Genomic DNA, 25,929 nt, shown 5'->3' with positions numbered 1-25,929 from the left:
CGATTGCTCACTTCCACAGCATATTCTAATGAAATCTGATCCAGATCATACCTGAAAGGCCTTCTAGTTTTCTGCGTTTTCCTCAATCGAAGCTTAATTACCTAGTTGTAAAATATGTCTAGCTTCAATGATTTCCCAGCTGATTTGCAATGGATGACAGCCAGAATGTGCACAGCAGAAAGAAACTGAAAGCAACCAGTGCATTCTTACAATGCACAGCCAAGTTGACCTCTACCTATATCTACTCAAATGGAACCGTTCGGAAGTTTTAGTGATTCATGTTTTGCTGTCTGCTTATTGGTGATTGAGCGGTTTGCAGTGTTGCTTGGCATTATATATTTCTTATTTGCATCAATAAACATTAGTTGCGAGTTAGCATCTGCTTGCTTCTTTTCACGTCCTTGTTTTTTCGTGCTGCTACTTTCAAGATGACACCTTACCAACTCACCCAAATTACATCCTTATGATTGTATTTTAGTCAGCGAAATTTTACTTCATGTGACACTAATCAACACACATGACCACGTTTCATGGAACTTAAAGCCAATCAATGACAGCCTCATCATAAAGTCTGAAAGTTGGCTCAGATATGCAGCTCTCCATGCCAACACAGCTTGCACAGACATGATTTTCTGTGGTAAACAAAACACTGGGCTGCTGCAAGGGTGGTACAGAGCAAGCAGAGGGTGCTCTGACACTGAGAAGAAATGTGGCATTGAATATTGCTGTACATGGGGACAATGTTTTGGGGCTGTGCAGCCGAGTCTAGGTACGAAAGAAAAGGAGAAAAGTTTCTGTCCCCTTGCCGTGAAGAGTGGTTTGCTCACTATTTGGGCTAGGAGTGTACTGGGCTGAAGTAACCCACTCTACATGGCAAGGGGAAAGAGGTATGTTGCCTCTTCCTTTCTGCCTAACTTCAGCTGCATAGCCACAGTTATCCCCGAGTATAGTGATGTGCTACCGTGATCAAGACTTGTAGAACTGAAAACTGAAAGTAACAAAGGGGTATGGCATGATTAAAATATCTATGGTGTCCAGGTGAATAGCACGCTGCACTCCAGGGTTGCTGACGGCGCATTTACTTATTTTTTATTTATCGCATACTGCGGACCAAACATGGTCCAAGCAGGAGAGGCACGGTATAAAAGAAAGTACAAAAAAACTGACCCTTGACAGCATTGGTATTGACAGAACACGCACAAAAAAGAAAAAAAAAAAACGAACAATGAATACTTATACAAAACTAAATGGGGTGAAATCATGCATCAAAATTTTATATTTAAAAAAAAAACAGTAGTTAGTGACCCATAAATATGATACTTCTGCTATTATGAGAACTCCACAGCTATGTAAATTGCATGAAGAAAGTGAACCTATGGATAGCTTGCACTGACAACTCACTAGGCACCCACTGGTGAACCAAAAGTACAACAAAAATCTGTCTAATTTGCATTCACCATCTTCATTATGAAGGTATTGCAGACACTAAGCACAGTTCACCATCATAGCACTTATGATATCATATCCAAGCCATCTATAAAAGTTACCCAGATTGTCACATGAACATTTCAGCAGAGATATGACTTTCCAAGGGTCATATTATGACACTGACCAAATTCTCATGAAAAAAAAAAAAAATAATAAGACCAAATCAGCACCTTTCTCGGTGCATGGGCGTGAGATATGCTTTTACACTTCTTTTCGTCGACTGCTACTGTTTCAGGGAAAGGGGTCATCAAACTAAGTAACCTGAGTAGAGTTGCAAACAACGAAATTTAGGAGTGTGGTGAGGGGCAGACTTTGTGGCATTGCGAAGGTACTCTACTAATGCTAACAGTAGGCAGCCTTGATTTGATCATGGGGTTCAACATGCCAAAGAAACTTTGACTTCGAGGGTCAGCCATTGTAGACAGCTCTGGATAATTTCGACCATCTACGCTTCTTTAATGTGCACTGACACTATAAAGCACATGGGCACCTAGCATTTTTCCACCATCGAAATGTAATCATCCCAGCTAAGACTGAGCCCGCGTCACCCAGCTCACTAGACAAATGTCTAAACGCTGAAGCTGCCACAGTAGGGTGTAGGCAGCCTTGAGGCAGGGTTACATTTGCAGGCATGTTTTGTACAAGCCAAGCTTATATAAGCTAGGTATGGCCAAGCTGTGGCTCATGAGTAGCATGAGGCTCCTTGCAAAGTCCAGGTGCAGTTCACGACTGCTTGGCACCTGTCCAACTCTCACCATTCACAGTATTTCTGCATCTACAGCCAGCTTCTTTTTATTTTTTAGGAAAAAACAAAACAAAAATACAGCCAGCTCCTCTGTTCTTTCTCCTTTAAGTTCCAAACGACCTATTGTTTAGAATTCTTTTGAACAACGAAACAATATGCCACCCTTATGGACATACATCTAACAGAGCTGCTCACGACTGTAACCATGCTCATTCGAGAATTTCAATATGCTTGCTTTACAAATGGGGCAGTAGAGGCATATTAACAATCGTGGCATGAGTTCTTCACTGTGACCACCAGCTTTGTTAAATGAAAAAAAAAAAGTCATTCTTATCATTTACTTTGCTCTTTGTAAAATGTTGCCTTTTTAGTCAAGAGTTCTCATTAAAGGTATGGCAGCAGTTGTGTAGGACCATAGCTAAAGAGCTGTCTGACATATGCCCGCATTGTGTTAGCTTGCTCGTACATTGAACTGAGCCTTAGCAAGCTTCGCGGTGATGCAAAGAGATGTTTGCCCATGCTAACATCTCGGCATTTCCATAATGGCGCAGATCAGTGTCTTCACTCTACTTGTGCTATGAGCATTCCTGTCATTAGCACATATTGAAAGTAAAAAGGATGACAGCAGGCAATGCGACATATGCCAGCAGAGACACGTTCACCTGCTTTTCCTCTGCACATACAGTGAATTACAATCCCACAAGTGAAGTGGTCTGCCTGCTCCGCAAAAGAGCACCTGCATCCAGTACAGATTGTGTCCCGATTGCGTTTGGAACTCATGCCAGCGCAAGTAGGTGGTGCCCATGAACTGACAGAAGAATTGCCTGTTATTCTGTGTGCTAGCCTATGCTTCGTCTACACGTGCCAGCTGTTTTTAAACCTGTAATAGGTCTGCATTTCTCCCGCTGCTTCTTGGGATGGCAATAACATCAACATTTTATGCCATTCTTTCGTATAGCCGAGTGCGGGCAAGCAGGGTAAAATTTCTTTGGCACTATTCTCAAATAAAAGGAAGTCGCAGTTCACCATTTTCACTGTTTCAGAGTTCAGGAATGGCTTTAAGATCATGAATAGCACATAAAGATGATTTCCGCACAAAATCTTCTAGTCACACTCCGAGCTGAGGTCTTTAAAAAAGATTATTGCACAATACTGCTACTCTTAGACTTGCTGTCCTCAAGAGTAAGCACTAGTTCATGACAGCAATTTGCATTCATAGCAGTGGCAAGTAATGATCATCTATTATGGAGCACAGAGGGCACAGTCAGCACAGCAGAGCATGCTACTGGAAATAGAAGGTGCAGCTGAACAAATACTCAAGCAAACTTCTAGCCGGTTCTGTTGATTTCGGAAGAACAATCCACTGCTCCAGGGACCGATCTTGGCTCAGCAATCGCTCCCCATCTGCATTGGGAAGATGGGACTTGTGTTCCGGATCTGCATTTGGAATACAGTTACTCCAAAAAGAGCAGAAAATAATGTTCTGTAAGTCACTAAACCCTATGATTGGAATTGACCATTAGTAAAGTCTTGTCATCTATCACCTCGATCTGCTCATAATTTAAGTAGCATTATAAAAGTCTGCGATTCTGCAGGAACCTCTGATCTCACACCAAGAATTCAGTGCCCATAACAGGCACAACGCGCATCTAGAGATGCCAGGTAATGTAACTCGAAAGAAATGTTATGCTAACTGTTCTTTACCTACTAAGAGAGCAAACAGTATTTCTGTCATCGAACCTTCTTTTAAACAACTATTTCATGGCAATGGCAAAAGGCATTTCGAGTCAACTGGAGGTCTAACCTAGTACAGTGGCGATGAACGAGCCCCTGAGCCTGCCATGTGCCAAGGCATAAATGCACTTCACTGCAATGTACGAGTAAACAAGTGGAAGGCTGGAAGCTTGAACAATCTGTTTCCAGTAAACAGTGACGTTTGGGTGGTTAGGTTGGAATACCAAGCAAGCACTCTGCCCATAGCTTCATCTACTAGATTTCCTCTCAAAGGTATAACCAGCAAACAATGTCTGCAACTTAAGCCAGGAGTACAATCCCAGCATGTTCTGAAGACTTCGATCATCACATTGACTTTTTAATCATGCCAGTCACCTCAACATCAAATCAAAGCAATATATGTGGCAGCTTATGGAACCCTCGCAGATACAAAACACACCGAGAAATGCAAGCCAGTTAGTCTAAAGCCAGCCTATCATCAGCATATTGTTCATGGCCTTCACAGTGCCACCAAGTTTGCTCCCTGACCACCCTATGAACATGCAGTGTTTGCACCCCAACTCGGGTTACACAAAATGTGGCGGCTCTTTAAACAAAATAGGAGCAGTGCACCAAGAAAGGCAAAAGTTCGTCCCTAGCTCCCATTATGTCAACTGAAGAATGTGCAAAGTCGGACAAGAAATATGGATTTCTGAAAACATGTATTCTGTATAGAAATATGAGTGATACCTAGGAATCTAGGAAGATAGTGGTACCAGTGCAGTAAGCAGTCTGCCCCTTGTGCATCATGAAGGGCCAATGCTCTCGAACTTCCAAACCCTTCATCATGCCAAAACATGCTCACCCGATCAATTATGAATTGTGAAAGGCTACACACTCTAAAGTGGAAACAGTTCCATGCAAAAAAAGTAAAAAGAAGCCAAATGCAGAATGTGATGTGACTGTTCAAACAATGTCTGGAAGTGCATGTGGCAACCAAGCAATTCATAAATGTGGTAGCCATTCATAATCTAGATCCAGACACAACACTAACTCCATATCAACTCTACCGTTGCTTCTACAAAACATGCATAAATTTAAACGAAAACACCACAACTGAATGATACTTTAATCAAAGGCTTGTTTTGCTTGGAATTCTGCATGCACTCTTCATTTTGAAACTTGCATGAATTTCATATTCTCACATCTGTGATGAATCAGTGGTATACTGAGTACGGAAAAACTGCACATTCTGATTCACATTTCATATTAGAGAAGATGCCAATGGGGCATCTCAGCACTAAGTCAGATTTTTTTCGCTTCATTTGTAAATAATTAAACAAGAAAATCAATACTATTGGTACTGTTGAATGCATAATTACCTTTACACCTTACTGACATGTCTGGACTGAAAGTCTGAGTTTGGTGTCTTTTATATGCGCTTAGTAGTTTTTGGGGATTACTTCAGTCACGACCAAAGTATGAAAAAGAAAATATCAAGCCCAATACAGGCGAAAAAATTCAAAATAGCTAAAAACGTTTTTTTTTTTTTTTTTTTTTTCCCTTCTACTACCCAAGGCTCGACAATGGAGTTTAAGTACGGTTGCTGCTGAATCATACTGCCGTCGCATGTTCGCCGGCTCCATACCTCGTAATCCGCAATATTTATGGAACATATGAATAATTCTAGCCCTGTAGTAACGCAGGTAGGTTTTACCGCTTATTCAATCCGTGTAGTTGCAACTGCACAAGCGCCGGATCTTCAACTGCAGCGCAACATAAGGCCCGGGTCGAGGCACTTGGAACTGGCCCATTCTAAATTCTTGCCGAAGGCTGAATTGCAGTAGGCGCCAGCATCGTGCACCCCGCAATGGTCTTACGAGTGATGATTTGTACGGCATATTCTACTCTGAGCGTGCAGCCCCTGGCACTAACTGTCTCTTTTCCTAGACACAGCAAACGCATTCACCCTTCCCTCGTCAAAAGCAAACTACCGTATGTTATAATGACATGCGCGTCTTGATGTTTACGAACTAGCGCTGTGTTGGCATGCATCATCAGTTCTGCGCGAAGTTTTTAGGAGAATGTACAGGGAAGATGGAAATTAACTTACCTCCGAGATGTCATATGTATGCCGGGTGGTGGCCGCCCTCCAATAGTCCCGTCGTCAGCGCAGTGTTTGCAGTGAGAGCGCACAAAGGAAACGCACTACCTGTCGGGCACGCGAGCACACTTTTTGCACAGGTATTCACACAACCTTACCACGCTTCTGCACATCGCACGAGCTATTTTGTTGAGCTCTGTGCCTCGTATATCTCGAAATAATGAAGCCGCAAGCAGCAAGGTCCCCAACAGCACACAAGAGAAAAAGGCGCGACTAAAGTAGGGGCTTTAGGCGCGACGACACTCTAACGCCACCTACTCATAATGGCTACGGCTAGCACTTCGATCCGCTTCGGCTGCCTCGTCTGGTTTCGACTTGTTTCGGTTTCGGAAGTCGCTGACCTAACGACTTTGCTGCTCGCCGAACAGTGGCAAGCACGATGTCGGGCGTCTACGCGCTAACACTGCATGTTTGTCGTGTATACGCGCCTGTAGTTTGTACATTCAAAAATTAGCAGTGCTAGCGAAAGACCACCGTGAGTTTCGCTTCTTTTCTCGCGATGCTGGACAAACTAACTGCGTGCTTTGCTTGTCATGGACGTTAGGTTGACGGCGGTCTGTGGTTCGGCGAATCGGAGCTTTGGCCCAAATTCATTGCCATGTTCCTTGCGAAAACTCCTGTTCATAAACAGTTACAGTGGCAATTGTTTGTTTGTTAATATTGAAAGAATATACGGCGTTTTACAGATCAAGTGATTTGTTTGGAAACAGAAGATGCTGAATTGTGCTCGCTCATAAAAAACAGTGGGCGAGCCCAATTCGGCTCGCCCGCTGTTCCTTTATAGGCGCCACATCTATGGCTGTCAGCTCCAACTGGTCACCTGAGAGCGATCATTTCTTGTGTGATATGTGCCTCACTACTTCAGTGTTTAACCCTTAAATGGTGACGAAATTTTTTAATGCCTGTAGCTTATAGCAAAAGCAAGGACAGTGGGGTGAAAGCCTGAACTCTCAATCAGGAAAGATATGCGATATGCAAAAATAGCTTACCGGTCAAGCTTCAAGTGAAGGCAGTGTGGGGTGTTTGCACGCTCTTTACTTCAATTAAGAAACTGACCATAGAAATATTTCAACTTATCTCTGTGGCCTACAGCATACAGTAAAGAAGCTAAAGCAATCAAGCTGCTCTTTCCATGCAGCATACTGATTATGCACTGCTGGTGGAAACTGCACAACATATATTCATGGAGTTGCACGTGCAGCTTTCCTCAATGCATCTCGCGTGACGCAGCCTACAGTTACACTGAAAAATATGCCATCTAAAATACATTTCCTTGCAATATGATGATTCAGCATATATGTGTATAGTGTGCATAGCTTCAAGATGCAACACATACTGTTGGTATCACCTCTCATAAAGTACTAGGATTTGTGTATCTCTTCATTAGTCTAAGATCACCGATTCAATCCTTTCTTTTTTTTTCTTTTTATTTGACATTGAGACGGACAACATTTGCAAGTGTCATTACGCAGCAGAAAGCTTCAATTCAGAGTAGTGCAGTTTAGCAAATTTTTGCTATAGTCTCAGGAAACTTAAAAATGGTGTATATAGGTGTAGATGTGCAAGTCAAAACTCAAAAGGCTGTAGGAGCTGTTTTGCTCAGCCTATCCTTGTGCTGAAAAAGAGTCAGGCTGGTTGGTTATAATGAGTCGATTGAGTGAACAGTGCTCTAAGATAGTAAGGGAGATAAAGAAGCAGAATTGTTGTCATCTTCTCTCCCATCCCATCTGTTAGTGCTGTTCAGTCGTTTAAGAATTGTCTTTCTGTGGTCTTTACAAGTGAATATGAGCTCGTGAAGTTTAGTACTGGAGTTGGCTTTCACATTTCTGCTATCACATTTGCTTTTCCTTCTACAGATGAAACTCGAAGCCAGTTCTTCATACAAACTTGTGATGCCTAAAGGTGGTAATAGTGTGCAGTTATAGTGAGTTGCCTCCATTCATATGCAAAACACAATGTAAGGGAGATTTTGATCGCCAGTTTGACCGTCATCTACTTGGCAGGCAACACATCAATGTTGTGCACACAGCCTTTGTCGTGCATCTATGGCTTCGTCCAACTTTCAGAAACGAATGGTTGAAAGAGAAGCAAATGATGCTATTAGATCTAGTTGAAGTATCTCGCTTTTGACATTGTTTTACAGTGAGCTCGATATGTCGAGTAGTTGCTCAGCGTGCATGTTGTCATATAAAGATTTCTGCATAATGAAAGGAAGCAAGCACTTTTCTACTAATGTTGAAAATGTGCTGTAAGCCAAGACCAAAATTGTGAAATATGAAAAAGTGTACCTGTAGCAAATAATCATGAAGTAATCATTATATGAAAGCTCTAACTTTGACCTCTTTCATATTGGAAGGACCTACACAGTCTCAACGACTAATTTTTTAGCATGCAAGCATGTACACGGCCACGTAGTTTGCATGCTCTCTTAGAGCATCTGTTCACGCACTGGCTCCATGTGCTTCTGCAAGCTCGCACAAATACGTGACCAGCTCATTCTCATTCAATCTTGCACAGTGGCTGTGCGTGCTTCTGTGAGCTCGCTCATGGGCTCATTCAAACTCACAAGAACTTGTACAATCTCATGCGTTCCTGCACAGTGGCTCTACGTGCTCTCATAAATCCACGTTTAATCTCCCAAGAACTCACATATTCTTATACATTCTCATTCACTCTCACACTTTCTTGTACAGCTCACATACAGTTTTTTCAGTAGGGTAGTTTGGAAATCTTGCTGCAAAGCAGAAGTGAGCCGGCATCACTATGGCATCTCTCATTATATGACCCACTTTGGGGACGTTAAACCACATAAACCAAACGAAACAAAAAGTTTGTGCTTGTTGCTGTTGGCAACTTGATGTGAGCCCGTTTGTTTCTTTTCACCACTGTTTAAAGGAATAAACCAGAAACAAGGAATAAATTAGTCTAAGAATAAACACTCAAGAAATGCTTACGAGAGAATTGAAACAATTGGCTCTGTTGGTAATAAGAATTGTGTTGAGGTATTGACAGCATTAGCATACTGGGTGCACAAGATGCGCTGGTACACTGTTATGAGTCATAGAAAACAAGTTAGGAAAGCTCGTCAGTGTGCTGTCGTTTAAAGGTTTTTAATAAAACTCCATTTTGCGAGTTTTTAGTGCGGTGAATTTTATTATATACACGAAATAAATTTATAGGCGGCGCGTCGTTGGCTTTAACCACCGTTCGGGGCCAGACGGAGTAGCCGGGCCCGGTTTGATCCAGAGGGATGTTTCGTGTCAGCTGATTAGTTGTTGGATGTGCGCAGCTTCTGGTCACGGGTGGCGGCGGGTCGTTGGCTCTAGCCATAGCGTGTGTGCCCTCAAGGACGCCGGGCGAGTCCACTTCGATGCTTCGCTCCTGCTGACAACCCGGCTGCACGGAGCTACTGTGAGAGACGCTGGGCCTGATTTGATCCGTCTCTTAACGCTAACTGTGGCACGTTCGGCTATACAGGCAACGCAGGAGGTGGGGAAGGTGGGTCTTTGGGCACGGGACCTGTTGACATCATGGGTTCAGGCTGATGAGGGCATATTTTTTCGTGATTCTTCAAATCCCAGGAATATACGAAGTGTGACGCCGAATAAAGCATGGGACCTTTTCGGGCTGGTTCTTACGGCACTTAAAAATGTGAATACTTAAACGGCTGTGTCGTCACTTATCTTGGGGGTTCAGCGGACGTGTAAAAATATGGTAAAAATTCCCCGTGCATTGCGTTGCTTCATGAAGCCTCCGTAGGAGGCAAGGTACATCTCGTAGAAGCCAGGAAGCCAATGCGCTCCGCGGTAGCCACGCTGGGTGTCTCGAAGGGGATTGCCCTTGGCTGGTCCACCTGAGGCCGCTGGCACTATTCTTCAGGTGGTGTTGCCTGCATAATAATATTCACTCAAATTAGCACGTGCCGTCATGTTCCGCCCGGTTGCAAATGACGTTGAATCTTTTCCCTATGGTTTGTTTCGGACAATTCTCACGTCTTCGTACTGACGTTTAACCGTCTGGCCAAATTACTTGCTATTTCCCTATGTAGACAATCACGCAATGCTTCCGCATGAACCTTGGCATTAATATGGAACCGAGCGCTCCTTAACTAGGTGTAATATCAACATACCATTGTTTTTTTTAGGGAAGCAAGCACAAATCTAAAAAAGCAGGCAGCAAGCTAAACAGCGCGTTGGCACACGACATTGAGAAAAATGTTCAAAGAAATAGATGCAATATCCTAGAAAAGTTCTTCCACATGCGCATTTCCAAGACAAGTGTGAAAAAACAATCTTGTACCTACAGTTCACAATACATGTACCGCGCCAGCATATATGTACTAAATGAATATCTCAAAGCTTCCTCGGTCATTTTCCCGAGGCGCTTGGTCCATAATACTGTTACATTAGGCGGTGCATGCACTGATATGCGCAAAAGAAGGAAGAAGAAGAATCTAGTGAGTTTTGGAGAAGACTATGTTCGAGCAGTGTCGGTTGGTGCCTGGTTGACGCTGCTGTGTTTCTGTGTGCTGTGTCATCTTGGAATAATCTCTTTGCCTTACCTTGCCACGTATCAATATTTTAAAACTGAATCAGCTGAGTGCAACGCATCAACATTTTGTTCAGTGTATAATTAAGATGTCGAGTACATATTCCGTGACAAAATTAAAAGTTGTTTTTAGTAAACGCTAAGTATTTATGATCACCACGAAGTTCCTTTCGTATACGTGTACGTGTAAAGAAGGGTTACAGGCGAGCACAGAACGCGCGCACAAAACGAGAAAAAAAAAAAAACCGATGCAATCGTCGCCGAGCAGGTAGAAGTGCGGAACGACTCGCATGAGCAAACACCTACACCGTAAATAAACTACTGCACCTTCGTGAAAGCAAAAGACGCGCAGAAGCAGGTTTAACACGCACGCACAACACCAACAGATTGCCGTATTCTGAAGAGAGAAAACTGCGTCATCTGCTCAGGTGGCACCCTCCCGACAAGCAGCGCCCTCTGCCGCTAACGATTGGCTTTCATTGCAAAAAACGCCATTCTCGGCCATAGGGAAGCGCGGGCGCTCGTCACACTAGCCAGTATATTCTAGGCACTATAGTATGGGGCAGTTTGGCCGCAGAAATGTGATTAGCGTAAAAATAAACGCTTAATCAAGCACGGAATGTCGCTTTTTTGTGAGTATACCACCTACTCTCGGATCGTTGTGTGTTTGTTTGCTCCCTGGAGTGAAATTTGTAAAAATAAAAAAGAAAACCGTGCCGCTGGTATCCGAGCAGGCATTCCGAAGTATCTCCGTTCATTCGAGCGAGCCAAATCTTGCGCACCTATGTACGCTTTCTACATTTAGCACAGTAGCATTCGAATGAGCACTTTCGGGATTTTACCACAAGAGACAGCGTCGCTTCTCTCACGTACCTCGCTCTGCGGTTATTTCCGCTCGCTGCTGCATTTGCTTTCGCATCGAGGAATCCGCAGCGGCGCTCGCGCCACTTCGTCGTTCCATGTATCTCGAGCTGGGCGTCGCGTCGGCGCGGCAGTTTTCGACGCGCGAAAATCGTGGAAAAAAACGCCGCATGTGTTCCGGCCTTAACCGGGAGGCCGACTAAGCCTTGGCAGCCATGTTGAGGCTGGGTGGATACGGCAAATACTAGTTTACAATTAAGTGCCTGATCCCCTTCCGTTCGAAATACCGCAGATGTGAAATTGAGCGTCTTATTAAAGTTCATTTCTGCAATAAAGAAACGGCAATCGTAAACTTACTCTGGCGATGCAATTGGATTGCTTAAGATGAAATCGGAAGAGCAAAACCATCTCCATCATGGCGCAAAAATGCGAAATAGTACGGTACGTGCTCTATTCAATTTTACTTTTATAATAAGATTCGCTTCTGCAATTAAGACATTGCAATCGTGGAGTAACTTTAGCGATGGATTTGCATTGCTACAAGGTAAAACCAGAAGATCGAAGCGGTAAAAAAATGGAAGTTCAACTTACATTACTCGCCCTCCGTCGTAACGCTGTTAAGACGGTTCCGTGCGCATCGGTATTTATAGACAAACACCGATCTGTGACGTAAGCACGATGCGGTGGCGCTTCTATCGCCAGCGTGGTCCGACTGGGGGTGAAAAATAGGCTTAGTGCCCATAGGAATACATTGAAGCGAAATATTCCAAAAAGCAGTTTTCTAATTTCACGGGTCATCTGTGATGTCGTTATTCGGCACAGATCCAACCATAAACGCCCTGGAATAGACCGAGGAAGTGTGAAATCTCATTACCAAGGCAAAGTATTTTTAAAACACCGCGAAACGTACCGGGATGCGAGTGAGAGGGCGACCCATAGAAATACATGCAAACACAACGTACCGCAGCATTTTGCTCGGTTCATTAGCGTTGAACCCTTCTCATTTTGTAGGGGGGGGGGGGGGGGACGTCTTGTACGACGCCCCGACGTCATGTTGCATGACACACTACATTCTCTTGCAAGTAATGCAAGTCTGACGACTTGCGGGACCGCTCACAGCACGATAAACTGACTGCGCACAGTTGCAGACGACCATGCACCCTCCGTTGTCGCTAGCAGACGCTCCGGAGCTGGAGGCGGCCGCGGTGGGTATCGCCAGATACGCTGTCGTCTGCTGCAATGCGCGAATCTCGTTCGGTTCATATTGTCGTATGGCGTTTGACAACTGCTTTTTAAATGTAATTCTGTCTGGCGCGTATCACTGGAGCGACAGTATTATTAAGCTTATTTACCCTATAAGCGGCAGCATATCAGACTGTAAGCAAAACTGCGCGATTCGCTACACCCAGCTTGCCTTTTGGCGCTGTCTGGATTCATAACACAGGTTATTCGGGGAGTTTTAAAAGTAGACTGCCTCCGTAATGACGCACCCTACTTTATCACACACTTCTTCAAAGCGCTGGTCAACGTTTGATGACCGGCCACCAATTCTGATGCTCTGTGAAATGAGAAAAATGCTCCGGTAAGTTGTGTTTACATGTATTTCTACGGGTCGCCCTCCCAACACCCATACGTTTCGCGGTATTTTAAAAATACTTCGCCTCGTTAATGAGATTTCATACTTTCGTGATGTGTTCTAGGATGTTCATAGTTGCTTTGTACTGAATAACTACATCACAGGTGCCCTGTGAAATGAGAAAACTGCTTAAAATATTTCGGTTCCATGTATTCCTATGGGCGCTAACGCTATTTTTCACCCCCAGTCGGCTGCGACGCCGCGAGCGCCCCCTTTGTTTGTAAACATGGTGTTGGTCTATACATGAAAGCGAAACATTCCAAAGCAGTTTTCTAATTTCACGGGTCATCTGTGATGTCGTTATTCGGTACAGAGCAACCATGAAAATCGTAGAACAGATCACGAAAGTATGAAATCTTATTAACGAGGCGAAGTATTTTTAAAACACCGCGAAACGTATGCGGGTGCGAGTGGAGAGGAAACAGAACTTACCGCAACATATTTTACTCGGTTCAGCAGCGTTGAACCCTTCTCATTTTTTGGTGAACGTCTTGTATCACGCTCCCACATCATGCTGCATGGCATACTACATTCCCTTGCAAGTACTGCAAGTCTGACGACTTGCGGGACCGTTCACAGCCCGATAAACTGACCGCGCACAATTGCAGACGGCAATGCACCACCGGCGCTGTCACTAGCAGACGCTCCGGATCTAGTTCACTGTACTCCGGAGCTGGAGGCGGCCGCGGTGGATATCGCCAGCTACACTGTCGTCTGCTGCAATGCGCGAATCTCGTTCGGTTCATATTGTCGTATGGCGTTTGACAACTGCTTTTTAGATGTAATTCTGTCTAGCACGTATCACTGGAGTGACAATGATCAAGCCTATTTACCCTATGCGGCAGCATATCAGACTGTAAGCAAAACTGCGCGATTCGCTACACCCAGCTTGCCTTTTGGCGGTGTCTGGATTCATAACACAGGTTATTCGGAGAGTTTTAAAAGTAGACTGCCTCCGTAATGACGCACCATACTTTATAACACACTTCTTCAAAGCGCCGGTCAACGTTTAATGACCGGCCACCACTTCTGGTGCTCTCCGAAATGAGAAAAATGTTCCGGTAAGTTGTGTTTACATGTATTGCTACGAGAGGGAGCCCGGACCAGCAAAGCTTTGCCAGGCTTAATCCAATTTAATATAAAAGAAAAGGAGCTAAACGCCCAAAATAAAAAAAAAATAATTTAGATGAAAAAAAAAACGTAGACATAAAAATGTAAAAAATGTACATTAAAGATACAAAAGGAAACAAAGATCACAACTGCCTAGTTACAATAGATATATGAAATGGAAAAAGGATAAAGAAAGAAAAAGCGAAAGAAAAGCACAAAAAGATAAAGAAGTCCAGGAAAGAAGGAAGCAGAGAAGAAAATGTCCGTGGGTAGCCAAAAACTGCAAAAGAAGAGAGAAGAGAAATATAAAAATTGTGCATTAAGGATTAGCCAATTAGCAAAAAATATAACTTTAAAGTGAATATGCGAAACACACTTCAGCCTAGAAAAAATAAATATATGTATATAAAGAGGTTACCAAAGTCTGCAATGAAATGAGAAAAAATAGTATTGAAAAACGTCGCGAATACGAACCGGTGTGACATGATTGCACCGTCACTACGTTGCGGCGAAGCATTCGGCACAACTAGCGGCTGCGGGCGTGGCATTCCTACTCCTTCGCCGCGTCGCGGCGATGTACTAGGCGCCACCAGCCATCAGCTGCTATGGGCGGACATGCCTAACGACAGAGGACGACGTGCACTATCGGTGCCCACCGAAGACGACGTGTCCACGGCCACTCACGCACCACTGACCGTACCTGTGCACAGCAGTAGCAACGCACTGGTCAACGACAGTCAGCCCACCGAATGGCTAGATACTGGAGGTGAACTGATGAATCAAACCATCTATCTTCCTTTTTCTTGGGTGGACAACTGACATGGCTCATCGGGCGTGCCGCCTAACACACTCGCCATCGCTTGCACTGAATCGATGTAAATAAAATGAGCACATAATTGGTCATTTCAAGAAAACTGTCAGTTTTTACAATACCAGCGCGCATGCCCACACGGGTAGTTCGGACGCCCTTAAGTTTTGCGTGAGCTTTTTTTTGTGTCTGCGATACCCGTCTGTTTTAAAGCAGAAGCTTTGCTTGCCTTGCAGGTGCCAAGTACTTTGGCGGGCAGAATTTACCTCACCTGCTCCCTCTTGGCAAGTGCTGCGCGCTGAGCGGGTGGAGCTCGCTTCATTTTCTACTTCGCACAACTGGCAAACTATTCGCAACGGTACATATCGGCACAAATATACAACGTTGTCTGACACAGCCTATCAGTCTCCTGCCTGCCCTTTCCCTGCACCGCCGCCGATGGCTATCTGGCTCACCTTGCCCTTCAAAATCCTTCGACACCGTCGCGTCGTCTAGACCCGGTTGTGGTTCCCTTGTGGTTCGCAGATAGCCGTGGAGTAGTCATGTCTTAAACCCAGTGCTTCGGCTTCGTTTCCTTGACGTTCGCAGAGCGTCTTAATTCCAACAGCTTAATTCCAAAATCAACGTTTACGCGCCGTAAGATGCTGTAAAGTTGTTTGCTTTTTGCCACTAAAAAGCTGCATGTGTGTGGGCGCGCGTGTGTGTGCAAATAACTGATGCGCAGGTACTCAATATATTTGAGGCCCCGCATAAGGTTTTCATTGTAGTGAGGAAGCAATCACAATCCCTGCAGCGCGCTGCGAAGAAGCAGACTCGCGACTCTGAAGTCCCGGCGTCGCTTCGAATACCAGCCCTAACCCCGCCAGACCACCGGAAGGAAGAGAACGAAAGCAAAAACTGCGAACGCACAAAATCTGCGCTCACTCATTCCCCCGGGGAAGGAAAATTCTGTTTACTGCTTGAAGCCATGGGGGAGGGGAGAAGACTGTGTTGGAGGAGGAGCCATGGTGTGGACAAACCCTCAACAAAACTGCCGCGAGCGCTTCCTCTTACAAGGAAAAAAAAAAAAAAGGGACTCCGCGAGATACGCGTACGTGACGTGTAGGCTACGTCACCCATGTGTCACGTGATTGCGCATCGTCGACCTGCAAAAACATTCTCCCGCCAGTGATGGCCCTCCGCTAGTGTGGCCATGCCGAGGCAGTTGTCGACTTCTATGTTGTTTAGAAGACAGTCCAGACAGAGGTCGCGCGCCTCATCCATAAGCAGCATATCGGCGTCGGCCAGCACCTAGGTCACATTGTCGTTGTCAATGCGCACCTACAGCAATAATTACCGTAGAGTTAATTCTCTCGCTGGTAAAAACAGTTTCTCGCGATTTGCGCCTCCTGTGCATTAGAGAATGTTGTCTTTCATGGGATCGTAATGCAGGCTGGCTACATAGCGCCGCGAGCCAGTAATCTGATTCCGGGGAACACCTGACCGTTCTGAAAATGACGAACACTTCGTTTTCAAATCTCACGTCTACACCACAGCTCTTGTCACACGGAACGCCTCCGCAGAAACAGTTTTTTTTTTTGGTAATCCACACCCTTTCTTCTTGAGCGAACTTGATCCTTAGAAGCTCTCTTCAAGCATTGTTAAGCATTGTCATTCTAGCACTGTCAAATCTATTACTTTGAGAGACAGGCAAAATATGAGTAAATTTTCAGTTCAGTTGAAAAAAAAAAAGGGATATTTAGTTTTTCCCACGAAAATTGAAAATTTGCAAAAAATAAACACACGTTTAGAAGAGCGTGGACTCATTACCTATATTGCACGAATGACTATCAGACTGCGGATAAATAAATTTAGTCCGTGACTATTGTATCAAATGCATGTGACAAGCGCCAATTAGTTGCAACAGTTGCTAGTGCATGCGTCAAGCCGGGACTAATGCCACTATCATATCTCTTCCAAGGATTTTCACTTGCGCATCTCACCAGCGCCGTACAACGCAGTGTGAGGACTCTTGCCTGTTGCGATTTATCACTAAAACAGTTCTGTTGGCTGAGCAGCGAGAAACTTATGTGTGCCTCGCCATGGACCCATCCGTTAAGAGAACCGCTCAACGAACTCATTCTTCAAGGAATCATTTACACCATGCTTCACTCGCGTGCACTTCGAGTCAGCCAAGCTCCGCGCTGAAGGTATTGAGAAGCCACTACGACGCGGTTCAGGTGTTCACAAACGAAAAGCGACAGATATAGCGCCTTTATTTCCCTGTAAAACAATCATTATTATCATTGTTATTATTACAGTACTTGCATATTGCCCGCTTTTTAAACATAAAATGCTTTTAGTTCTCGCGGCCGGTGCCCTTGAGGGGATGTAGGCAACATTCAAGCAGCGATTTCCTTTCATCTGGGCGCCGCAACAGAACATACTGGCACCGACCGATCGCTCTCTGAGGACTCCGCGTCCTCCCTTGCCACACGCGCGTAGAACGCCGCTCGACGTTGGCCCTTTAAGAGGATGCAGCTCGAAGGGTGTTCCGAGATTTTGTCTGTCACTGCGTTGCGGCGTCAGCTCATGGCATTTATCTCATAAGCAGACGGTTGTACATGGAGCACTCGTACGCGCTGCTTGTCCGTTTCTTATTAGGCCGGCGTCCCTCGTGACCATCGTTCTGAATTTTCACTCCACCACTATCCGAGGTGGTGTTGTTAATAAACCTCTAAAGCGACAGCAGCCCATTACCCGAAACTCTGGTCGCGACGTGTGGTTTGATGGCACCCTAAAAAGCTTTCATGTGTCCACAGAAACAAGTATGAGAGGAACCGCGCTTTTCCTTTTCTGTGAATCAATTAGGGCGAAAACCTTTCTAGGTTCATGGTGAAAATCTCACGTCGGCGAGATGTGTCAGCGAGGTTTTGATTGTGAAAGATACGGCGTTTTTCCTTTCCTGTAAACCAATTTTAGGAACTCAGAGCCCTTTAATGCGTTCAGCGAAACGCTGGTTCTGTTCGACAAGGGGCTCGCGACGTACGCAGCAGCGTTAATAATAATTGGTTAACAAGAAAAGAAGGGCACAGTTTGTCACACTTGTTCTTTGGACACCTGAACAGCGCCGTGATGAAAGGGAGGAAGATGGAAGTGGGAGCGGAAAGAGAGAAAGGGGTGTCATAGTGGAGGGCTTCGGAGTTTTTGCGACCACCTGAAGATCTATAGCGTGTACTGGCATCGCACAGCACACGGAGGCCTCTTCGTTTCACCTCCATAGAAACGCAGTCGACAGCGATCGGAATCAGTTACGGGTACTCCGGAACAGTAGACGGGCACCTTTACCACTGCACCAAGACAGCGGGGCAATGTACAGCAGCAACCCTCAGGCTTTCGCACTTCTCCACGGCCGATGCTGCAGTGCTCTAGGAATATTTATATATATGTAAGCAATTGTATGGCTATGTAGGCGGGTTTCGCATGGACGTGACATTGTCGAAGCATGTAAAAGAGGAACTAGTTCATATATAGAAAAAGAATGGTACCATCAGATAGAGCGTCAAGAAAAGATGTGCAAGTGACAGAATGGTTGATGTGAGCTTATGAGGTAAATTATTAGAGCCAATTAGTGTGTAACTCCGATCGAAGATGGCCGCCAGCCACGTCCGGTTTCGCTTCTCAGCTGCCAGTCACGTGTCTCAGTGGAATGCTCCCTGTCGTTTCTTTGAATGCAGCAGAGTTCACCGGCGTTCTGAAATCGGTGTACTGTAAGGGAAAGGCGCAGTATCTCTTACTCGCGGAACCAAGCAACACGCAGTAGCTGTCACTTGTTTCTGTGAACACCTAACCTGCGCCGTAAGGGAAAGCAGGAAGTGCGAGTGAAATTGAAAAGAGGGAAAAGGGAACCGGTAGTGGAGGGCTGCGGAGTATTTTCGACCACATTGGGATCTTTGACGTGCTCTGACATCGCATAGCAGACGGATGCATCTTCGTTTCGCCATTGAAACGAAGCTGCCGGTGCTCGGTACCGATCCTGGGTACTCTGGCACAGTAGTCAGGCCTCTTAACCACCGCGCCATCGTGGCAAGACGAGAATAAGGTAGGAAGCGTTTTGCGGAAATCGATCCGTTTGAGAGGTACACGCCACAGCCCGCCCCTGCCGAAAACGCAACGATTATGCAGCCTCTCGCGGAGGTGACAAGCCGCAACCGGCCGCAACTGCTTTCCTAAGGCCGCGCAATTGCAGGCGATTGCTTCGAAGCGAGAAGAAAAATCATAGAGCGACGCTGAGCACGCGGCACGTTTGAAAAAAAAGAAAGATCACTAGCGGTTCGATGATGCTGGACACCTGAATATCGAGTGGTAGCTCTGTGTAACTTGGCAGTGTGGGAAGACGCGTCGATAGGGGGGGGGGGGGGGGGGGAGTAGTAGGGTCAGGAGGTCCCATTTCCGCGTCAATACCTGATTATGTTAACTTACTGATTTGCGCTTCGACTCCATCGAAACATGGCCGTCGTGGTGGGGGCTTGAATCCGGGTGCTCCGGTAACGAGCCGAGTGTCTTAACCACCGAGTCATCGCGATGAGTCTTTTTGGTTTTGTGCCGCCTTCATCGCGCACCCGCATATTCGTCATTTTGTTCGACTTAACCGCAAGGTAAAACACTAGACGTTGTGTTCAGCCGGGTGCATCCATGGGACCTCCCTTAAGCCCACTTTCACGAAGCACGAAGCTCTTAAAGGTGAGCTAGCTCAAATGACAGAATCACTCGGCTATACTAATCTGAAGAGATCTGGGTTCGATCTCGGCAGTGGTAAACTTTCGGCGCAGGCGAGACGCAGGGCACCCATCCGCTTTCGGATATCAGTGCATGTTAAAGAATTCAATGTATTCGAAATTAACGGAGCCCTTCTCTGCAGCGACCCTCTTAGTCGATGTAGCTTTGGAACGTTAAGCTGCATAAAAACGTAAGAACAGAGAGTGGCCGCTGCTCTCTACTCTTTCGCCGTGGCGTGGTCTGGCGACTTGAAAATCCAAAAAATGAACACAAACTGAAAGCTCACAGTCAAATTGCCATGAAATTGCACTAGGCAATTTTGGGCTTCCGAAGCGAAAGCTTCAATTCGCCATATAAAGCCAACATCGCCGTGCGGACGCGGAGTCGCTGCTGCAAATGCTCTGAGCAACAGGTGCACCAAGTATGACGTTAAAGTTGCGTCACCAGTGCCGCCCACTCCGCAGCCTCGCTGCGCCGAAGGAACTGTGCGCCGCTCGGCCGGCGCAAACTACACAGCCTCGCTGCGCGCGATGCGAATGCGCAGCAGCTACAGATGCGAAGTATCTAGATGCGTCGTGTGTTATTATTTCAGAATTAGCTGCCGCAACAGTATCTGGGGTAGTCGCTATGTATGTGTTAGCTAAATGGGCGACTAACAGGAGGTGAATAAGCTGCGAGAATAAAATGATTTACTACGTGTAACCGTGCGTACAAGCCTTCGCGACACTCTAGGTTTAACCGGACATAAACCACAGCAAGTTTTGAAGGCGACAACCTTTGTAGGCTCATCGAACGAAATCCCGAGCACGAGATCTGTGCGCGAGATCTGTCATATTCCGCGAGATTCCCAGAAATGTGTTATTAGCTAGCGTTCCTCTCGTCTGCAATCCCACACTTGAACGCGCACCAAGGAACGCCACACGACAGGAGCCGTGGTGTACCGTCCGAACACACACCTGCCGGAGAAAGTGACAGAGACTGCGCCTTAGTTTTCCTGTAAGCCAATTGCATGTAGCACTGCAACGAACGCCGATAAGAAGGCAAATGACAGAAGGTAGGCTTTCGCCATTCGCCTCTTAACTGATATATCAGAGACCCACTCATTTTTTTCCCTCCTTTGTCCTCCACGAAAACAGAACGACGTTTTTTTTTAATAAAATGGTTCCTTTTTTTTTCATGTCTACACATCTCTGTGACATTTCAGAAAGTGCATGGTGATGGAAAGCGCTACCATCACGCCGACTGTAGGTTTTTAAGGTAGCTGCTTGCAAAACCTAAAAGCTCAGTCTCAGCCCTGGTTGTGCTTCTTCCCCGCATTGTACGGTCCTGAACCCAGCGCAAACTTACCTCGCCTGTACAGTAGCATTTGAGGAGGACGCCCAGAGCGGTTTCCGGGACACCCTTGAGCAGCAGCTCCTTGGGTAACCGTATTCCGGGCCGAACGCCGCCCGAACGAAAGGGCTTGCCGTGCACAGGATGGACCGGTTGACCCTGAACATGGAACCATCGGCTGCGCGAATCGAGCAGTCACAGGACCTGTCGCCTCCGGGAAGGAGCGGACCTAGGAAGGTAGGCATGGCTCCCGATCGAGGTGATGACGTGTTGTTGTTGTTGTTGTCCAAATAACTTATGGCACATACCCACAGAGGGGGATCGGCCAAGAATTGGGTAGCAAAGAATTTTTTTTTTAATATACTTGCATAAAAAAAAATATTTGAGGGGTAGAGCAAAGGAAACAAAACGGGAGATAAGTGAAATATAAAATGAAAAGTGGTAACACTCACGGGAGATTGACACTACAATTTTAGAGCAAGTTATGTTTAAATATTTAGCAAGGCAAACGATTTGAGTCCAGTAAAAAATTTTGCATGGCAGTTAACACAGACCTGTGACTGTGCCCAAGGATTGTGGCGCCAAATGATAACAATGTCGGGCTGCTTAAACTAAGGCCAAGCTGTTGCAATGGCCTTTCCATCAACTGCTTTCTCAGCGTAGTAAAGCGGCGGAAAAACAATAAAAAGTGATCTAATGTTTCTTGTTCACCGCAAAATGCGCAGACGGGAGACAGTGCCAAACCAGACCTGTAAAGATAGAAATTTAAAGGTGGGATACGGCATCGCAGCCTTGTTAGTGAAATCTCAAGTTGCCGTGAATGACATAATTTTCTATTCCAAGAATAATTTAGATGCAGGTAGTCATCAGATCTTAAAAGATGTCCATTTTTCATATTTAATAGGACGTTTCTTCGAAACCTCGCTGCGGTGATGTACGCGGTCGCCGGAAGGATAGATAATACGGGGCCATTAAGGGACTCTTTTGCCAAATTGTCAGCATATTCATTTAAAGTCACATTGCTGTGGCCTGGAACCCATACCATATGTACAATCTTCAAATGTCTAGGGATCAGGGAGACAAAGGTTTTTACTATTGCAGAATCCACCGACGAAGAGAGAGATGAACACAAGGATAGAGAGTCGGAAATTACTGCCACTTTAGAAAAAGAGGAGTCTAATTTTCGTAAAGCGAGTACCACCGCCAGAAACTCTGCCTCAGAAATTGGGGTGAAGTCCGGAAGCCGGACAGAAAAAGACCAGTCTAAATGTGGACAATATATACCCACACCCGCCTTTTCATTACTTTGAGATGCGTCAGTAGCTACAACTAAACTAGCAGAAATACTTCTTAAATGGTCTTCTAATAATCCGTTTAGAATAACGGATGATAAGTTTTTAGCATTATTCGGGAATATGTCGTCAAAGACAATTTTAATAGATGAACCGATGGTTTGTATGGGTAGAATACTAGGAATACCGAGAAAGCTATGCGCAGTCTTCTTTTTCTTTGCTCAACAGTCCGCGAGCGTCACGTTCAATCGTTAACGTCGTCTTCTCCTGGCCTCCGAACTGCAATATACTGACGCAGCCCGCGTGAGGTTGCCTGTGGCGTTGCATCGAGCGTTCCGTTGAACGTGCTCTGCGACGCGTCGACGCCCGTCTCTCAAGTCCAGAACAGCGTTCGTGCTGACCGGTGACGTCATCACTCAAAAGGGCTTACGGACAAGAAACTGGGTTTTCCTGGATTTGAAGATGAGACGTCTTGTGTTCCTCGCGTCTGCCTCGTCTGTGACGCGACATGGTGTAGGAAGTTTCCGAATTAGTGTCAGGAAAGTAACCTCATGCCATCTTTCATCACTGTCAATCTCTCTGCAAAGACATGTGACATCAGCATGCCAGGTGACGGGTTAAAACTGTCTTCCTCCAGAATCTTTGCCATTGAGCCGCCATCACACATCAAATTTGAAAGAACATCCGAGTGGCCAGCGGGATAGCAAGCATTCGACGACTACCGATTCGGTTCGGGATTGAACGAACGGAGCGAGGAAGCTGAAGTCCGGATTCACCTTTACACTATGGGAAGACAAGCGAGGACGATATTTCAAACCTTCGGCTCGTCGGAAGACGACGCCAAAAGAAAAACGGCGTCAAGGAGAAGTTTGACAATTATTTCGTGGCTGCTTGCAATGTCGTATACGAAAGCCCTTGCTTCCACTGAAAATGCCAATATCCGAGCAGGTCCTTCGGCCACTTAGTCCCAGCCACGCACTTGTAGACAGGTGCGACTTCGGCAGCTTCAAAGAGACAATGATTCGCGACCACTTTGTTGTTGTCCTCAGGGATGGAAAGCTCTCTGAAGCGCTGCAAATGGACGCCGCCTCACACTGTTAAGCGATGTCGCCAAGGCCCGTCTCAGAGAAACCGTACACAAGCAGAAGCAGCCCCTACAGGACAGCGGCTGAGGTGCGTTACTTATGACAACGGATGCAGACGTGGACGCCATCCATAAGGAGAGCGAGAATTCTCAGCCTCTTCGAAAGGAGCGCCTCACAACTCAAGACAAAGCTCAGTAGTACCTTTTCTGCTGGCAAGCTTCGCATACAAGGATTGCCTAGCTGTAAGTGCTACCACATGGTATGTGAAGGAACATTTCAGTGTGGTCTGTCGCAAGAACGACTTCACACGCAGGAAGGTAGGACTGTTTTCCCTTGAGAAGGACAATGCATTTTACTTTCTCCGTACTGTTGGCTATCACTCAGCAAGCGCCAAGTTCATTGAGTTTTTTATTAACGGATGGCCGACTTCAGCGAAGATCTCTGCAGTGAGGCGACTCGGACAATAAACAAAAATCAGATACACTACAATGTTTACCATGCCCAATGGTGGCAGAGCGCCGGCGTCAGTCCGGAGGACTTCTCAATGTGTTCAGGCACATCAAATGGGTCCAGGTGCACAACGCCCCCAATGTACAGCTTCTCATTGTAGCGCTGTTTATCCGATTACGACAAGCTTTTCACGTAGCCCGACATTGCTGCAGCGCACACTACATTCCTTTTCAAGCGCTGCCAGTCTGACGATTTAAGGAACTGTTCACAGCACGATAAACTCACTGCGCACAGCTGCAGATGACCATGCACCACCGGCGCTGTCGCTAGCAGACGCTCAGGAGCTGGAGGCAGCCGCGGTGGGTATCACCATCTGCGCCGTCGTCTGCTTCAATGCGCGATTCTCGTTCGGTCCTTATTGTCGCACGGCGTTCGGAAACTGCTTTATATACGCAATTCTGTCTAAGATGTATCACTTGAGCGCTGGTATTATCAAGCCAATTTACCTCATGCGGCAGCATATCAGACTGTAAACAAACTGCGCGATTCGCTACACTGAGCGTGCAGTGAGTCTTTTGGGGGTGTCCGGATTCACGACATATCTAGATCATTAAGGAATATTTAGTAGTAGACTGCCTCTACAATGACACAGCATATTTTGTCACACACGTCTTCAAAGCGCTGGACAAGGATAACGACCGGCCACCACCTCTGATGCTCCGCGAAACGAGAAAAATGTTGCGGTAAGTTCTGTTTATGTGTTTCTATGGGTCGCCTTCCCGAAACGCACACCCATACGTTTCACGGTGTTCACCTCGGTAATGAATTTCATACTTCCACGATCTGTTCTAGGATGGTCATCAAATAAAGACATTATAGGTGCCCTATAAAATGAAAAAACTGCTTTGGAATCGTTCGATTCCATGTACTCCTATGGGTGCTAACCCTACTTATCATCACCAGTCGGCTGCGGAGCCGCGAGGCTTGGAGTGGTATAGAGCAATATTGAGCAGTGTAACGACCGGCGCCGGAGAGCGGCCCGCTTTTGCGATAACAGCCACCTACTTCCGCGAGAGGGCGCGACGTGCTACAGGGGTGCCGCGTTCGCCGCTCGGCGGGTAGCGGGGGTACGGGGAGGCGCGCGGTGCTCTATGGAGCTATTTTCACAAGCTGTGCAATTGGTACGATATTTGATAAAGAGGCTACCTATTCCTGGTGCTTAAACTGATCCCTGAAATTCCTTTACATTTCTCTGGAGACGCCATGCACGGTTGGGTGTCCCTTTTGAGCAGCGCGACATTTTTGCATCGCTATTTGAAACTCCTTCAACGCTTCTTCTTCCTGCGGTCAGTCTTAAATAGTCCAGATGACAGATTTGTACTAAATGTTTAAAACGAAGCGTGGTGTTTTGCATTCGTTCTTCCCGTAAGGTAATACATGCTGGTGCCGAGGAGCGCTACTAACACGCGGAGAAAAACAGTATACATGCGAATCAAAGCTTGTGCTTTCTAAGGCCTCTTTAGGAACACCTTATTTTTTACGAACCTTATTTACTAACATGTGTTACATTTTGCAGCTCGTGCTTATAAATACATAACAGAGTTTACCATAAACCGTTAGTAATCTGCAATATATCTACATAATCGGTGTTCTTTCTGTGCTCTAATCAGCGCTTATAGAAATAACAAATACAGTGCGTGAGCAAAACACATTTGTTCATAACCGTGCTAATTTAAAGCACGGCGGTATTACAAGGATTTATTCTTTATGAGTGATTAATAAATGCATAAATCGCGGACATTTAATTTGTTTACGTGCCGTTTACCAATAGGGTGAACCAGCTGTACAGATGAAAAAAAAAAAAAGTCAATTGCAGCTAGAGCAATTGTTGAGAAAAAAGATGAACAATTAAACCTGTCACACACGAGGAAATACATTC

At 45.7% G+C, this 25,929-nt stretch overlaps 1 long non-coding RNA gene across 1 annotated transcript; it reads right to left on the bottom strand.

Moving 5' to 3' along the window:
• Positions 1-1,256: 1,256 nt before the first annotated feature.
• On the bottom strand, positions 1,257-6,485 carry LOC146201520 (uncharacterized). The gene is made up of 2 exons (XR_014703550.1): positions 6,060-6,485; positions 1,257-3,637 (listed from the first exon to the last, which is right to left on the bottom strand). It is a non-coding gene; the product is annotated as an uncharacterized LOC146201520 (long non-coding RNA).
• Positions 6,486-25,929: the final 19,444 nt, after the last annotated feature.

Source organism: Amblyomma maculatum, chromosome 1 (assembly GCF_055883805.1).
Source record: "Amblyomma maculatum isolate TAMU_Amacu chromosome 1, ASM5588380v1, whole genome shotgun sequence".
NCBI classification, from domain to species: Eukaryota; Metazoa; Arthropoda; class Arachnida; order Ixodida; family Ixodidae; genus Amblyomma; species Amblyomma maculatum.
Note: the sequence above shows the minus strand (reverse complement) of the source record. Positions and strands in the feature narration are given on the sequence as shown.